The 12022-nt window shown below is 40.0% G+C and overlaps 1 long non-coding RNA gene across 1 annotated transcript; it reads right to left on the bottom strand.

The window, feature by feature from the left end:
* Positions 1 to 4087: 4087 nt before the first annotated feature.
* LOC138051772 (uncharacterized) lies at positions 4088 to 9991 on the bottom strand. Its single transcript, XR_011132909.1, has 3 exons — positions 9879 to 9991; positions 9317 to 9372; positions 4088 to 7345 (listed from the first exon to the last, which is right to left on the bottom strand). It is a non-coding gene; the product is annotated as an uncharacterized lncRNA (long non-coding RNA).
* Positions 9992 to 12022: the final 2031 nt, after the last annotated feature.

The following is a 12022-nucleotide window of genomic DNA, read 5'->3' on the forward strand; positions in this document are numbered from 1 at the left end:
CAAGAACAAAGGCAGCAAGCGTATGGCAATTCAGTGAGTCTGGTGAGTCGAGATGAGGCAAGGGGCCTAGGAGCAACACGAGCGGCATTCACATCAGCCATGGTAACTCTGTCAGACTATGATGATGACTTCAACGACGATGATCTAGAACGTGAACCTTCCCTTTATGACTCAGAAATTGGAGAAGACGGCACTGGAAACAACGAAGGATGCCGAAATTGCAATGTAAATCGAAGTTCCGAAGTGGTTGTCTTGAGGAAAAGAATCACAGAGATAGAAAATGAGAATGAGCGGCTAAAGGCTCAATTAAAGACTTGCAAATGTGCTGGTAAGTGTTTCCTCTTAAATGTTTGTTTGTTAAACAATCAACCGACGTTTCGATTACTGACAAATGGTTTTATCGATCCTCCGTACCCTTGAAGTTAATATCATTTCTCAAATGAACAGGGGCTCCTGAACAAAATACACCTTTGAATTGTAAGAAACGTGCCTTTTTATTTAACTTTCAGTTCCACCTCCTGAAGCCCTCGCTTACTTCAAAACGCTCGTTCAACTTTTTGATGGGGAAGCCATTCAGCCCCTGCAAGACGTCGCTCCTTGCACTCCTTCTTATGTGATAAAGGCCAAATTCAATCCATCCGAGGTTCGTGTTTGTAACTAATAACACTGAACCAGTAGTAAATCCCTACGTTCATGAGATCCCCTAATTCACACTTTCCCTGGTGTGAAGATGTCTGCAAGAATGCTGTTGACATCAATAACAGTTTGGCCTGTGATACAGTGTGATAGTGACGAAAAGTGCGGGTAAACAGCATTTTCAAACATATACTTGAATGGTTCCAAATATTTACAAAGTCGAGTACAACAAAAGCTTTAACCTATCTGTGGATAAATATTATTAGTTTTTCAAGCTTTGCGTTTGCTGCACGCTTTATTCCGCAATGGATGTGCGATTCTAATTATTCGATGACAGAAATTAATTGGTTCTGCCAAATTGAGTTTCCCATGTTCTCATCTCAATACATTTTTCAGTTTTGAAGCTGTAATGGGTCTAATGACCACCCTCGGCGCTTCTTATCTCCACAAAAACTCTGAAGGATAATTACTGGTGCTTCTTGCGACTTATCAAAGAGACCCTAGGGGTTTGTCTATTGATGTCCACGAATACTCGATTTTTGTCATTAATTTGTCTCAGGGAGATGTACGCTTGCTTAAAGGATATGATGTCTTTGTCTCCGGCAGCAAATAACGAATTCTTGTCAACGAAGCCAGAGTAAAAGGGCCTCTGCACTTGCTTCAAAAACTGATTCCTTTAGTTTTCTCCTATGAAGAACTCGCCCTGTCACGTGGACAAGGGATCGGCTCTTCAACGTCCAAGGAAGGGGAAGCAAAGAAACCACTTGATAAGTTAAAATCCCAAGTCTTGAAAGGTGTCACTTCATCATATTGACTAAGCGGTTTTGCAGTTTCAGATGACGTGTCTTCAAATTGAAATCTACAAATCGGCCCACTTTCAGTTAGAGGAAAGTTTTACAGTGTTAAAGCTTGATTAAGTGATCAAATGGAAGATTTTTTTCCTATTGCTTTACCTTGCTACAACGATTTGTTCTCAGTTTCAATTGGCAAATGTTTTAGTGACACTGCCAACCAACAGTAATTGACGTATAATTAATATATGCCTTCCCTGGCTTCCTCAAACAAGTGCTCTGTGCAGTTGCGGCCTTGACAATTTCCAGTACTTTTGTATTTACTGGCTGGCGAATCGAGTTGATAAGACATTTTTTTGTAATATTCAAGAACTTGATGGAAGTCGTCTATATTTTGCTTGCCACGTACTAAACTGACTACAACCCGATTGGTCGGGCAGAAAATTCCATAATAGGCCGAACGTTTGTGGCCAAAGCCGGGAGTATTCGGGATCGCGAATCATGTGATGTTTACAAGTGGGGGCCTTTTTGCAACTGTTGTAACATCTTTTCACGTTTATTTTGTTTTTCAGAGTACCTGTTGTCATTTTGTATGGCCAATAACAAGGAATGCCCTTCTCCTAAACAAGTCAACGAATGCTTTACGCAGCAAATAAGTTACGCTAGACGAAAGATTAAGAGGGCAACAGGGAAACTTGTTGAAGCAAATTATTAATCCCGTTGCAGGACATTCATTGATCTTGAAAGTATTAGTTCTTCGATGTCTTACTTTCTGTCTATCTTAACATGAAAGTACGATATTTTACAGTATAATAGCTTTTAAGGATGCTTCAACTGAGTATTGTTTTAAAATACTACACGTGTAGCGAGGAGTTCAGTTGTCATTCATTGCCGAACATACAGTCCTGTGTCTTCATAGTTTGTTAGGCCCACCGCAGACGAGGGAAGTTGTTATCGACGACTTTTTACGGTCGACAACTGTGAATGCTAGGAAATGAGTTTCTCGCAACTTTCCACAGATGAAAAGTTTAGTTGTCGCGGATAGCCAGTACCTTATACCGTAAAAGTCATCGATAATAACTTGCCTCGTCTGTGGAGGTCCAGCACCTGGGAAATAGCCTGACTTCTGGCTGTGTTTTGTTTTTGTGCTCTCATTCGCTCAGTGGTTCAGCTGGTTTGCCAAAAATAAAGCTCCAGAAATGTCAAGGATTAGATCAAAGATAATGAAATAAACGATGAAAATGGCCATCTGTTCTTTGCAGTTAGGGTCTTTCAAGTCATTCGTCTTTGAAAAAGTTTTAAAAGCAGTCGTTTATCCTCGATGTTAAAGTTCAAGCAGTCTTTATAGCTTTGATGACAGTCTCACAAAATTTCAAAAAATGAAAAATATCTCGAGTGCGTGACTGATTTTAATCACTTAATTTGTTTTCGAGTGTTGACGACAAAACGCATGTCGTGAGGACTGCCGTGAGATCTAAGAGCAAGTGTTGCAGACCAGTTCTTTCGGCAAATGAGATAACATTCTGAAGGGAATGAGACCAAAGAAAAGAAGGCACTCAGTGCAAACTGTATTTAAATATATTAATTAATCACTAGCTTTTCATAGAAAATTAGCATTGTACTGCCCGTCTTGTGTTCTTTTTCTACTGTGGTTTTACAAAATGATACTCTCTTGCATGTATAGAGAGCATTTGAGATATAATAAATATCTTAGTTATCACTTCAAAGTTAGAAGCATTTTTTTGTTATCGTGTTGGGTCCGTGTTGTATGAAATATTTCATCACGTCCGCAAGATTTCAGCACTTCAGCGGCGACTTTCGCGATTCATAGCGCCAAATTCCTTCGCAGGCGCGTAGTAGGGATTTTAAAATAACGCCATCATAATGTTACAGCGGTACAAATGAATGCATTGTCTGGCTCGACTATCGCTAGTTCGCGTGATTATTTTATGGCTTGAATATGGCCGGATTCACGCTAAGTAAGGTCATCTCGAAGTCGCGGCGACACAAATGTCTCGGTCTATTCTTGCTCAATTATCGTTTGTTTTGTCTCGCTCGTGTCAGCCGAATTATCGCCATGACTTGTCCCGTTCGATTGTCTCTTTTTTATGGCCCGAATCTGGCCTGTGTCTCGCCCAGAATTTTCGTACGGGATAGCTTTGATTTTAAGGTTTTGCAGCTCCATATATTAGAACTATTACTGCAATAACCACAATGTAAATGTAAATACACTCTGTAAATGTAAACACGACACTTTTTTGAGGAAAAAAAATCCTGCAGAGAAATGAGGAGAGAAAAATATATATCCTGCAGAGCATTTAGGAGGGAAAAAAAAAGTGTCCCAATTTAAGTCTAAGCATTTGCTACCTATTTTCAACAATAAGGTAAGGGTAAAGGTTAGCGTTATTTTTAGCTTTGGGTAAATGCAGCAGTTAATCTTCACTTAAAGAGCAGCCTTTGGGGGACACTTTGTGACATAAATTGTTTGTATTCTGAGACACAAGTGATGTTGAAGTTGGCTAGAAGAGCAAGGGGACACTTCGTGACGCTTATTGAAATCTGCGTGCGTCTAATTAGGACGCACCTGGACATATCTCAGTTTGCTAGAAAAAAAAAATTGCTGACCAGAAATCACCCACCCACCCTCTCCTCTCAAGAGTTAAATGGTCGGCCCCTAAACCAGAGTGGCACGATTCATACAACCAAGAAAATGGCGCCTGCATATCTTATTGTGTTTAACTGACGCAAGTTTTGACCCGTAAAAGCCATATAGGTTCACCTATGCACAGTCTTGGGGAACTGTGGGGTCTGTTCAGAATCTGGGGACATTTTTGAGTCCCTCGTAAAATGTCCTCGCAATTGAGTGATTTTTACTATTGGGGAAACGTGTTATTCGTGATTTCCTTTTACTTAGGTTTGGAAAGTCTTGGAATTTTCTTTATAGTTATGTCGTGAAGATCGTAAATTAACTTGTAGTTTAAATTAGTATGCGAAGATGAAATCAATCAGTTCAATACAATAAGATATCCAGGGACAACATGACAATGATTTTACGAGAATTGACATTTTCAATGTCTACGGATACCCACCATTGAAAAGTTTTTTTCAGATCATAACACTGGGCAAGAAAAAGGGTGGCAAATGCGATGAAAAAGTAAGAAAAATGGACATTTTGACATTAGAGGGAAAAAGGCATAGCTGAAGTAAAGGGCACCGTTTATGAATCAAAACAAAAAGATCAAATACTTTGACGGTAGCGAAAGTCATGACGTTCTCGTTGCCGTCGGTGCTCCTTCTAAATTCGAAGCTTTTCAAGGTTAGGTTAGCAATACCAGTTCTTTTAGTAGTTTTTTTAAAGTTCCATTCAGCTTCCATCAATACTTTCTTTGGCGGTCAATACTGTAGACTGGGGTGATGAGCGGCAATAAAAGCAAAGAGACGCCAGTGCTCGGTAAGAAACAGCTCCTCGTGGCAAACCACATAAAGAGGGAACACCAACCTCGGCTATGTCTGGAAAGAGATCAACCAAACGTGCGATGTCCTCTTTGCTTAGTGATATTCCCTCCACGCACATCGCGAAAATCTCGTGCTTTTGAATGGCACAAATGATGGACTCAACACCCACCTTACAAAAAGCTAGTCTAAGAAAACGCAAGGACGAAAAAGAGGCATTGCTAATTCCTGTGTAAGTCAAATTTTCACAGCCGCCTACGTTTAATATTCCTAACGAGGGTATGCTTCCGGTAACAAAAACTAGATGGCTGTCATCCAACATTGTTTGGCTCAAGTTGAGCTCCGCAATGTTAACAGCTCGAATAACTGGATATTTAGAAAGTTCACCTTTCATTTTTGCCATGTTAAGAACTGTCAGTCCAGCACAGTTTTCCACTATTTTGCAAAATGTTGCCCAGGTTGTTTTTGCGCCACTTAAATCAATAGAGCGGAATAGACTAGGCCTCCATTGGACTGCTATGAGAAAGTTATCCACTGTCTCCTTTGATGTGTTCTGTGCTTTTACAACGGAGAATTCATGATTTCTTGCGTACTTAATCAGAGTTTTGTCGTAAGAAATTTGCAGCCAAGCCTTGCAGACTAGAGAAGCGGTTCTTCGAACAAATTTGTAGGGTAAATATGAGAAAACGTGAAGTATGATGCTTTGAGGCAAGGTATCCATTTATCTTCAGACAAGTAGCTACGAAATTCATTCACGTATAAAGCCATTTAAGTGACAGTCTTATCACGTAGATTTAAGAGTTGCTAATGCTGTCAGATTCTCAGGTCCCACCAAAGAAAAGTATCTGTTTGGATTTTTGGTCTAAAGATCTAAAAAAGCAACTGTGTATTACAAGTGAGACAGCAAATTATCAATGGAACTTTCTTTGTGAAACGACTTATCAAAGCACTGCAATACCCATTCAAGGAACCCTTATCATACTTCAAAAAGGGAATGGAGCTCAGTATCTTGAGACGACAACTTGATCTTTTGATATTCTAAAACAACAACATTTGTACTTACCTTAATGGATTTTTGGATTCTTAAATAAAGCAACACGTTTTTCACGTCCTTGATAATCGGGCCAGTTTCTCGTTTCCCCACCAAAGAAAAGAACCTGTTTTACATGATGTTTGGTCTCAAGATAAAAGTAACCAACTGCGAGGAACAAACTAAAAGGCACATTATCAAAGAAAGCTTTGTTCTCCAACGACCTATCGAAGCACAGTTGTTTCAAACCGAGAATAGCATTTTCCTCAGCACTACGATGCTGCGGCTAATTCACAATAATACAATGACTGCATAGACTTTTCAAATAGGAGGAAAAAGTACGTATCTTAATACAGCATTTTCAGAAGTTAAACAAAAACTAGTGACAATAGGTAATAAAAGACTTTTTTCTTTCTTTTAACCTTAACTGACCCTTTTAAGATTAGTTTGCTGAATAGTAGGCATCTTCTTTAAGTTCGTTTATGCTACCGTTTTTCTCTTATTTAAGTCGTTTTCTTTCAAAGACAGCCGTGCAGCAATAAATATTGTTAACCGCTTAGCAAAACAACCCCCGCACTCACTGATAGTGCGAGAAATCTAAACGTCCAAACACTGACTTTTCATAAGGGTTTGTAATGACATTATATCGAGTTTGCTAGCTTATCCTTTACGCAGTCATATGGATCAAGTTGAAAAAAAGGTACAATATGGCCATACTTTGTCTAGAACATTACTTTGGCATGACGTTTTCGCAAGTTGAATCTATTAGCCTCAGGCTACGAGGAGTGTAACTGAGACCACATAATCACGACTCTATTTGCAGTAAGTTAATGGGTACACACATCATATCGCTTTTTCAAAAGATTCCCGAAAACTCTTTCCCGCTTAATTACTTTTTTGGCAGATGTTTGTCAGATACTCCCATTTTCACTATTGTAGACGCCACAAGACAATATTTCGCGCGCATTTTTTTCGTCATGATTTTGGCGGGAAGTAGGTCGGATATGGTCTAATGACTCTGCCGAGAGAGAACATTATTTTTGAAAAAAAAAATAGAAAAAATGCGCAATGAGAATTTGTCAAAAGTGCTAAATCTAGACAGCTCAGAATTTTTTTGCCTAATTGTCTCCTTGCGTCCGTCCTATATAGAGGTAGAGGATATTTTTGTTTGGTCCAATTTTCACTTTAAAGCCAAAACCTTTAGTAGAACCCATTTACTGAAAACTAACATTAAGAAAATTGCCTGGGATGACAATTGCATTTCGTATTACCACGTTGTTGTGCACATCTGAATAAACATTCCGATAAGAGTAAAATGACCCTACGGTCGCAGATAACTTAGTGGGGACTCACATCATATCAGTATGCCAAAAGGTTCACATCAGTCCGGGAGAGGATCTATATTTTTACCACGGCAGGGTAGCCTTTCAGTTACCTGTGGAGAAACAGAATCGATAAATGAAAATTAACACTAAAAACCAAAGTACTAATAAAGTTGCCACCGATATCATGGGGTTTACGTTTTTAAATATTCGAAGAACTACTGCCACAAGCCCACTATATTAGATTTCAACTACATCTTACAAAGGCGTTTTTAAGAGTCAAATGACACCTTCCAACACGCAATGAAATGTCCTCTTCTTTCTTTTACTTTTCACGGACCTCTCTAAGATAGTTTGCAGCAAAATCATGGGCAACCATACCATTTCTTGGTCGTCAGCTGATGAGAAGATGAGAACCTTTAACTTCATGTTATTTGAGAAGTTTACTTTCAGAAGACAAAAGACCAATTCGGCTAACGCAATGTTGTACCCAAATCAAATCTCTTGGGGTTAAGATTCTTTGTGTATTGCATTTGCATGAGTACCTTGACTTTTACTTCACTTGACTTTTACTTCAATTGGGACCTTAAAGGGTTAAGTTGGCATCTTAGGCGGCTTGTCTACACGAAAACGATCTTCTCCCCTTGTTTTGTCTATCATGTGCTAACTATTTTTCTTTAATTTTGTATGTCAGTAAATTCAGTCGTAACCGTTCCATCGAAAAGAATTCTAGTTCCCAAAAAAAACAAACAGGCAGCTAATAATTGTCTAGCAAAGATGAGAACGGCGCCGAGACAATTACAATTCTGTCTACGCCGAGCTGCAGCAATGACCCTTTGCAGACCTTTGCATCCGGCATGAGGTATTAGCACAAAACGGTGCTTTCAAACAGTCATGAAAATACTTGCTACATTTCATCCACATGATCTTATGGCAATTTTCATAACGGTTTTGAACATTTTCCCCTGAATGTTTAATTCAGAGGAAAATGTTCAAAACCGTTGAGCAGATACAACGCCATTTCAATGATGAGTTTTGCGCCATTTTAACCATTTTAATTTATACGGCATGCATCAGTGCATGCAGATAAAGAATTCGGATAGCAAGTATTTCTTTCGATCGCTTCATAGGGAAAAATTTTTCTCTTTTTAGTTTTACAAGGGTCATTTGATTGTACTGATTGAATCCTAACTTCTCCACGCTACACAATAAGTCTAATAAGTTTGTCTTTACATGCTATGCTAAGTATTCACACTAAATCATGCGAAAGGCATATCTCTCTCTGCGTTAGATATACAGAGAATATATGAGTAAAATGAAAAGAACCATAGAAAGCGAAAACAGAGATGAACAACAACATACCTTTCAGCGAATGATTCAACATCACCGCATGATATCGTGTTTTGATATGAGGTGCCCGTAAAAGGTCGTAAAATGGTTCAATGCTTAAAATTAGGAGTGTTTAATGACTCCATAATCAATTGGAGATAAGTTAATGGGGACATACAGTGCTTGCGGCATTTTCCGTCGCATTCTTTGTTTTTATCGTTTGTTTCATTATGACACATGGACTTTACAAGAAAACACCTCGCGCGAGTTTCCCTCGTCTCGCGGGAAGCAGTTTTGCTGTCATTGACTTCGCGGAGAGAGATAGAGTAGTCCGCCGTGTTTTTGAAAGCAAAAGATGCATGTAACTAAATAAACTAAAGAGCAATGAGATTTTGTTACTAGACTTCTGTTGAATCTGGAAGGTTGACATTCGGCTTTATCTTTCCGTCGCCTTCGTTTAAGAACGGATGTTTCGTTTGATCGTGGCCTCTAAGTAATGACTTACAAAACAACGAGATTTGACTTACGTGTAAGACTTACAAAACATCTCAATTTTCTAAAATTGGCCATAAAAGCGTCCATTCCTCATTACCAGTTTACTTTACCAAAATAAATAAACGATCAGTAGTCAGAGAGTACAGGGAGAGGAAAAATGGCACCATTAGCTCCCTTGTATTGCACTTTCTTCCTGTCTAAGTTTTGCATGGGGTGACTTGAATCATATGTATCACCTACAGACATTCTACCTTTCTTACCTGTTATTTCAATCCTCTCCAAAGTGTTGAAACTGCAGGCACCTCAAGAAATAAGCCTGTAGAATAAAGATTATTGGAAAATCTCATCTCTTAACCCGCTGAAATGTTTCATTAGTCTAGATTATCGTGGTTTTTTTTTTTTTTTTTCCCAATGCCTTTTATATTAATACAGAAATGTTATTATCGTTGTTGGGGTTGCTTTTCTTAATTGCCGGAAAAAAAAATTAAGGTTTTGTTTTTGTTTTTTTGTTTGTGTAAACATAGTTCATATAGATGAACTGCTTATGAAACCCGCAGAGAGAACAGTACTGTCGCACTTCATGTTAACTTGACCGTGACATACCATGCATAATCTGTTGTCCTCGGTTCTCAACTGAATTTTGAATAAATTAATCGAAACTATTGATTGGCTTTCTTTTAGAAAAATCGCGTGGTTTGTGCATGGTTAGGGCCAAAACAGAGAACAAAGTTGAACAAATTTGTTCACTGGTATGCTAAGTGACCTTTCTAGACAAGGGCATAAGCTTTCCTCAAGCTATCCTATCCCTTTAAAATTACTTACTTTCAACTGTCGTTCCCCTGCTTTGGTATAGGATCTGTATGTGTTTGCTGCAGGAAAGTTAAACATTGTGGCAACAGATATTCAACATGTATACAGATAGCTATTCAAAGTTTATAGCGATGTGACTTTCCAGAGGAGACAAGAGATCCTCGCGTATCGTTATAAACTCGAAAATTCACCACTCGTCTGGAAGTAATTCAATTCTGAAATTCGAGAATTCCGTACAAGTGAAAACGCAAGAAACGTGTTGTAATACCTCGCACAAAATAAAAGCGTTTTTAAGCCTGACTGCTCTTGACATGTATTACAATAAATCAGATGACTTAAAGTCTCGATTCAAGGCGCATACTTTTTTGAATCGATTGCATGCTGATGAATACAAAGTGTCTGCACTCCCTTTAATAATCGGCTTTACGTGACGCCACCAGTCGGTGCGTTTTTTTAAATAAAGATTCTTTAAATATGTCAGTCAACCATTGTTAAATTGTGTCCGATCAAAACCGATTTGTGCATGCGCTATAAACTGCTTATCAACAGCCTTTGATCAATTTTGTGTTACCACAATGAAAGGAACGTCTGCGTCGAGCGTAATATATAGCCGTTCACCAGAACGTTTTGTCAGGATCGGTGAGAGGCCTCTTAGGAGGGTTCCAAGGTTTGCATCAATGCGCGGCAGCGTAAAGTGGGTTTGGGCCCGGTGCAAGTCCTCCCATGCAACTGATCTAGGGAATTCCGCTCTCAAGCTTTGCGAAGTTGGTGAGTTGCGCCACCACGTAGGTCATTGAGATTTCAGGAAGGACCGTTCATTTTTCACCTCAAATAAAATTTAAGTGGTTCGTTTCTTCCCCTTGCACAAGCAGGGGGCATGGCACAGTGTCGCTGTGTTAACTTTGATTACAGTCAAATCTTGGAAATATGCGACAAATATGTATATAGTTTGAAGGGACCAAGGACGGACAACTCCTGGATGACATTTTCATTGGGAGAAAAACGTTTTATGCCCTGAGCAGGATTTGAACCCACGTCTCCCTGATTGCCGGTTGGATGTGATCACCACTACATGGCCAATCTAGATAGCGAATGGGAATTAAGTGGTCATCCTGGGCCCATGTTTTTTCCAACCAGAACGATGATTCACAGGCGGGCGATATATATATACCTATCTTAAGGTATCTTAAGGTCTCTTAAGGTCTCTGTCATTACCACAAAAATTGACATTGATATTTTACTCTTATTTCAAGCTATCTCAACTCGTGAGAAAAAGTGGTTTTTCTCACGCATGCAGGGCCTTCCCCTGACGTGCTAGAGAGAAACCAATGGATGCGCCATCAAATGCTGCAATAACTTCTCGGGGTTAGGGGGGGAATAGCTATTTCCGGGGGGGAGATATCACCAAAAAAAACTGCCTTCTCTCACGTATACAGGGCCTTCCCCTGACGTGCTAGAGAGAAACCAATGGTACCACGAGATTCGCCATCAAATTCTGCAAGAACTTCTGGGGTTTACGGGGGAGTAGCTATTTCCGGGAAGGAAATATCGCCAAAAACTGACTTTTCTTACGTATGCAGGACTTTCCCTGGGCGTGCTAGAAAGTAACCAATGGTACCACGAGATGCGCCATGATTAGGATTAGGGAGACCACACTCAAAACCGGGGGAAGTTAGACCCTAAAAACCACTTTTCCTCACGTGTGTACAGTCTTCCAGAGGCCGTTAAAAGTGAAACCTCCTCCATCTCCTGAGGAATCTTCCTGGCGCGGTCTCGGGTCACCCGGACCCAAACGGGGGGAGTTAGGCCCGAAAACGAAAAACAAGTTTTTCGAAGATAACTCCCCCGGGATTTAGAATTTGGCCAATCCAAGGGCACCGTGAGGAGGGTCTTCGGAGGGTGCGTCTGATGAGCATAAAGCAAAGTCCGGGGGGCCATTTTCGTGTCAAAACAGGGGTGCTCTTTGGCCTCTGAGGTCCACAGGTCGATTCGCCCCGGGTCGAAAATGGTGCGAAAAGTTGTTGGGCAATAGGGTCTAGGCGCATGAGGAATGGGGTCCCAAGGGAATAAAACGTAGGAATGTTAAAAACAAAAAACTGTGCACAGGGCGCCCACCTCAACACAGGATGCCCATATTTCGTCACGTGATAGATCTC

The sequence above is a fragment of the Montipora capricornis genome, chromosome 6 (assembly GCF_036669925.1).
Source record: "Montipora capricornis isolate CH-2021 chromosome 6, ASM3666992v2, whole genome shotgun sequence".
NCBI lineage: Eukaryota > Metazoa > Cnidaria > Anthozoa > Scleractinia > Acroporidae > Montipora > Montipora capricornis.